Raw genomic sequence first — 6,575 nt, forward strand, 5'->3', positions numbered from 1 at the left:
ACTGCACAGCATTGCCACCAAATGTCATCCTCACTTAATCGCAGAGTGAACTTGTCCTTTGACATGTTAATGATTATTCCTGTGGCTCAGGTTCGACATCATACATCCCTGTCGGTCTTTGGGTGTAAGTGCAACCGTGACTTGATTCAGAAACCACTGGCGTTTTTCCATTCACGCTCGTTTCATTGAGATCAATGTTTTGAATTCGGCCGTTTTGTCCTCTGGTATTCTGTTTGATCTGAGGAACCATCAGTTGTGCAGGGAAATTAAACGTCTATTGGTAGACACAATTCCATCAACACATGAAAGTTTGGATTAGAGGTAGAGAGATTCCTGAAGAGATCACATACTCAAATAGTTTTGTTAAGCTTATCTCTATTAGAGATTTGATCGTACATGATCATTTAAAAGATCAGGTGTTGGCTGATTGGTGGTAAAAATATACAAATCTATTGAATAATTTAAAAGTCCATATAGAACATAGAGCTAAGAATTTCTGGACAAAGCTGAAAGAATAAATTTCCATTAATTTATTTCATTTCTATTCTTGTTACTGACTAATTATTGGTGATTTTCAACGTGTGCAGGTATTTGCAGCTGTGTTTTCTCAGCACATCATCTCCTGGATTTGAATGCTGTAGCTTTTAAGAGGAAGAAACATCCAATTACTAACTTTTCCAATCAGCCTCCATAGAAATAACTTCATCCATAATCTCTGTGGATTTGAGCAACTCATCAATGTTCATACACATGATCTCGTTCTGAGTTAACTTTTCCTTTTATTCACTCCATGTATCAATTATTAAATAATAAAATGGGCCAAAAAAGAACCCATTAAATTTGTGGCAGATCCAGGTCAAGATCCAGGATCGTTTTCACCGTCTTTAACTTTGGGAGATGGGCAATGGATACAGAAACAGGCACGTGCAATTTGGTGCATGTCCCAAAAATATAAATCTCAATCTAGTGAATCTAAATGTGGTTTCATGACGCGTCTGTAGGGTCTTGAAGTGGTATGCTCTAAATTGAGTGCAATTCTAGTTTTGTCCTTAATGGATGAGATACAAATAATAGATCCGCTTGAAGACAAGTAGCACAGCAGGAATTGGATCGATTTTGGAAAATCTATGTCAATGCCAGAACAATAACAGCTCGGTCCATCTTCTGTTTTTAAGAGAATGATTTATAGAAACACCACATTCACAGATTCAGTGAAAAAGACACATGGTCACGATCTTATTCAATGTTTTGAAGAAAAAATACAATTGCATTGAACTTCTTTCAAAAATAAATAGTGAAGAAACAACAGCCCAATTAACTGAAGCCCAAAATACTGGCAGTAGATTGTTTTGTTCTTTTTGACGACCAATGATCAAAATTCCAAAGATGTTTAATTAAATGTAATGTCTGACAAGGAAAAGCAGCAAAGCCTCACATTTGAAATATAACTTGTTTAAAATTCTTGCTTTAAAAAAAATGAAGCTGGGTTGTAAAACATTTTAAAGCTGTACTGTATTTCTCACACGCTCTCTTTCTGTGCGTTTGTGTGAAGCTTTCCTGATGTGATCCATACAAATAAATTTTTCTGGTATGGATGAGAAATGCAATGCCTGTCATTTATAATCCCACAAACCCAAAGGTATACAAAAGGTGTTTCATTAAATCTCCTGCTGAAATGGACACAGCTGTCTCAGTGCGAGAGCTTTCAGAAGTATCCTCTGGTTTCCTGACAAGCCTTCTGTTTGCGTTAGTATCAGTCATTTGCACAGAATGGAGACGTGGAGGCGGATCTCAATGTGTTGATCTAGTCGAACACGACAACAATCATTTCAGCTAACGGAGAAACACACTGTCAGTATCTACAACCATTAAAAAGTCCAGACGGGCTCAAAGACAAACCAGAGCCTCCACACAGCCTCCTCATTCACACTCTGTGACAGTCACGCTCCCTGCAGGTTCACACTCTCCTCCTCCATCCAGAGCGGCTCAAACATCGCCTGCTACCACAGCTGATGATGGAGGCCTTCAAATCCAAAATCTGATCTTTAAACAATTATTATTTATGAAACTGTGGATGTTATCTGGAAATATTTCATGGAGATGGTTAGAGGTTAAAGGTTTAAACAAAAGTAAAGGTAAAGAAAAGGACATGGACTCATTCAGCTGACTGATGAATGTTAGTAATGTAATGCTTCCTATGTGTCACCTAGCATGAGATACAGCACCAAACACACTTCACACCTTTTATTATGTGACCTTTCAATGGTAAATAGTATACTGATGGTACACTGATGGGATTGTGTACATTTCACCCTTTAATTTTATTGTTCAAAACCCTCTACTTCTTAACAGTTGTAGTGAAACACACAATGCATTTTAATTGTTATAATTATTTTAAAAGTTGTTTCAAAGGCAGTTGCCTATTTGCAGGAGCCCTTTCTTCTTGTCCAAGGTAAATAAAGATGAAATGACCCAAGTAACCTCTCATCTGTTGGACTGTCCTTCTGTCTGCTTTAAACCCCAACACACAACATCAGGGTTGCGAGCTCTGCGTCACAGAATCTGCCTAATGACTAATTAAAACAAGCCCAGCGGCAAGAAAACAAACACCCCCAAAAAACTGCCTGATACCAGAACTTTGAATATATGACTTAAATTACGCTTATTCTGCTTTTTACACAACGTTGCCAACCATTCTTAAACAAAGGTCCTAAAATGACCTTTGTTTAATCAAAAACAGTAACATCAATAATTTCCTCCTCCACCCTGTCTGTATGACACATTCTGATTAAATGTTGTATGTATTTACTGTGGTTAATGCAACACCTGACTTCAGCTGAAACACCGAAACAATCACTTGGTTTCACACACAAAAATGAAGATGACACCATGTTTTGATGTGTTTGTTGATGACTAACAAAAAACTAACGGGCATAGTTCTCAACTCAATTCAACGTCACCGCACCTGCTTCAGTTTGTCGTGTGTCTATGCTCTTCTAAGGCGTGTGTGTGCGTGTGTGTTTGTGTGTGTATGTGTGTGTGTGTGTGTGTGTGTGTGTGGTACCTCATAGTTGTGCTGATGCTGTCTCTTCTCAATGAAGAGCAGTAGGTCACTCATCCAAGACATACAGTTGGATCACAGCCTCCACACTTTGTCCCAACGTGGTCCCAAACACATAGAAGAAGACAAACTCCTCTTTACGTTCTCGGCCGATGTGGGAAGTCAAACACAAACCAGTCGTCCTCACTCCTGATGGACATGAAGAAGATCTCAGTTGGGTGGGACTCTCCCTTTGAGCCAGGGGGGCGGCCATGTTGTCCTGGTCCCACCTTGCGCTGCCTGTTTTAGAGTGACACAATTTACTGAAGCAATGGTAGGATATCTACTGCTATGTATATATATTAACTCTGGAGCTTTTATACTACGTATATCTTAATATTTGGGTTTTTTAAATTATGTATATCTTATCGCAAAGGTTTTTTAAAATGATATATATCTCATCTCTCGGGCATTTAAGAGAAAGAAACATTTCGTTCCCACCGCTTCCCACTCTTATCTCTTTTGACCGTTTCTAACCTCTGGAAATTGAGCTACATGAATGTACCGGAACAGTTTTTCAGTTAGAAGCTCAGAGTCAACATTTGTACGAGTTTTGAATTCACAAATTCGTGTTTTCCCTGTGACCATTAGCGGCAGTGACGGAGGAATCGGGCGTCTCGCAGCAGCTGGAACCGAAACAACACTCAGCTGGTGACGTGAAACAGACGAGCCTGCAGCGGCCATTTCATAATGAAGCATGTCCTGTACATCTTGCAGCTAAAGCGCGGCAGCTGTTTCTTTACTTCACTTCACTGACTTCATTTGTTTTTATTGTTGGTGACTCTTATTCTTTAATGCACGATCAGGGCTCATTGCTTTTGTTTTTTATTCTGCAAAGAGAAATCCTGGAATCTGTTGGTGCATTGAATTTTGGGTGGGTGCAAATTATGCAAAGATCCATGACTCATATTCTCAGAAGCACAATTACCAGGGGATCTGATTTATTCCTTCAGCAGAATACAGAATATTTGGGAAAATAACAACCCACCAGGTATTTAATGTTAAAAAAAGATCAAGATGCAAATCCATAGTTTTATATATAATGAAAAATATATAAACTCTTCCTGCTGCACTACATCGTTCATAGGTATTTCTTGATTTTCACTTATAAACCTCTTCATCAACCTGTTTCCATCTCTCCTGCATCACTTGAGTTACTTAAATCAATGCAACAAAGAAAGAACAACAACTTTCACTTCACCTTTTTCGCACAATGAGCAGTTTTGTTCATGTATTTTAAATAAACAAAACAACACACTATTCACATCAAATAGAATGCAACCGCGATCAGGTGTATCCAGGGTTGTTCCATCCCCAACACACTCCGACCCTGAGCTGGGCAGGTTTTATGGTTTATACTGAATCTACACCAATTGAAGTACGTTTATTAATGTATTATTGTTGTGTTTATCGGCCAAGGCAGGAAATGAGCAGAGGACTGATATTTTAAACCTTTAGCTTATCAGGACTCTGTCATTTTCAAATAATGGGATTTCTTAGTAAATGTTTTTAACTATCTAATTATGAAAAATAGTGAAAACAGTTCCCCATTATTTCCCATAATTCCTTATGCAACAACTTGAAATTCTTTCTCTCTTAACTGTAAAAAAAAAACATTCCATCTCTCGTCAGAAGTTTAATATTTACTGGAGCTTTTTCCCTGAATGCTGTAACTATTAATATTCGGAGCAGACACCGTCAATCATAATGACTTTGCACAATGGCTGCTACATTATCAGTTAATATCTTCTCCCAGTAAAAACTGTCTGTGTCGCCTTATCTAATTATTTCCTAAATAAAGTGGCACCACAGTGGGTGGCAGCAACCGAGAGAGAGGAAAAGAGTGTGTGGGAGGTTACAGTTCTTTTTCAGTCGCCTCAGTCACATACAATACATCATTATGGGCTCTGCTATTGTGATGTGAGACAAGCAAATAAAGGCTGTTCACGACCTTATCACAACGGGTTTTTTTTTACAATTGCAACAATTATTTTGTAGGCGAATGTAATATGTTGAGATGCTGTATATATGTACTTACTTGTCTCGAAGCTCAGCAAACTGTCCGAAGTAGTTTTTTTCTAGATCCAGCAGGGGGCGATCACTGTCAGATTGACCTATTGCATGCCCTCTCTACCTATCAATGAAATACGTCATATTCATGCTATGAAAATGGAGGATGTTAGCGAATCCTGAAAAACAAGCAGTTTTTTTCGGTCAGATTTGTAAAACAATTTGCAGAATAAACAAAGAGGAATGTGAAAGAAAATTTGGATTCAAGTTCTGTGTAATTGGGTGTATTTCTGTTTCTTTTATATTTATTTAAAATAATGTTTATGGTTAAGTTGTAAAATATTGGGCCACAATTATATTTAATTCATACGGTTTTAATAATGACATCTTAGGGATAATTTACTTCTATATTTTATCCTCAGTATTGGTATCAGAAATATTTCACTGTCTCATTTCCACTGCAAAATTGGCATCTAAATATTCTATAAAAATAAAACATTGTCAAACATGAATATATCAGGTTTTTTGTTGTCCCCAATGACGTCTGTATTGTCTGATAATGGGGCTGATTAGAGAAGAGAGTGGAAGAATATTGAAGATGTTTTTTTCTTTGAGGACCAAAAGACAAAAAAGGAAACAATTCCACTGATTATATTAATATCTGTAGAATTGATATTGACTTTACAGTAGTCAAATTGCATTTTGGAACCTTTTCATTGTTTTGAGCATCACCTGATAACAGTCGGCCACACAACAACAATCTGTTATCCCACATTGTAGGAAATCAACAATGAAACCTCTGTTAATTTGTGCAAACAAATCATTCATTCAACCGAACAAAGTAAATCAAAATAACAATTAAGCAATTGCAGGATTCATGTGCACACAAGTTATTAATTTGTTGGTACAAATTTGTCATTTGTATGCATGAACTCTCAAAGTTTCCCACTCGTACCTGCTGGGCCTCGTTGAAGCGGACTAATGTAGCATATTAAGAAAGCCTGTTATTCCATAGCTGCAGAGTTGGGAGCTGTGCTTTGATATATGGTTTCTATCAGGACGCCTACGTTCTTCAAGACCGGGTCACACAACACCAGCATGTCAGACTATTACTGTCTCTGCAGACGAGAGGGTGTAAGGTCATTCTGTAACAAATCGCCCTGTTTCAACCCCAGGGCAAAGTTACTACGCATTAAATTTAAAGGACACGGGCGGAGCCGACCCACTGTGTTTGTTGCACGCTGCCTGAACAAGTTAACATAAACGAAAAATCCCTAATTGGACCGATAACCTAGTTATCGGTCTTACCAAAAATTAACTAAATATATATATAAACGGAAAACACTCAAACAGGTTGCTTATTATATACTGTATTTACACAAAACACCAATAACCCCCCTCGCTCATGCCCGCAAACATTGGCGGACCCGTGAACATAAACAAGCTATTTACACACACTCAAACA

This window comes from Limanda limanda, chromosome 3 (genome assembly GCF_963576545.1).
Source record: "Limanda limanda chromosome 3, fLimLim1.1, whole genome shotgun sequence".
Lineage (NCBI taxonomy): Eukaryota > Metazoa > Chordata > Actinopteri > Pleuronectiformes > Pleuronectidae > Limanda > Limanda limanda.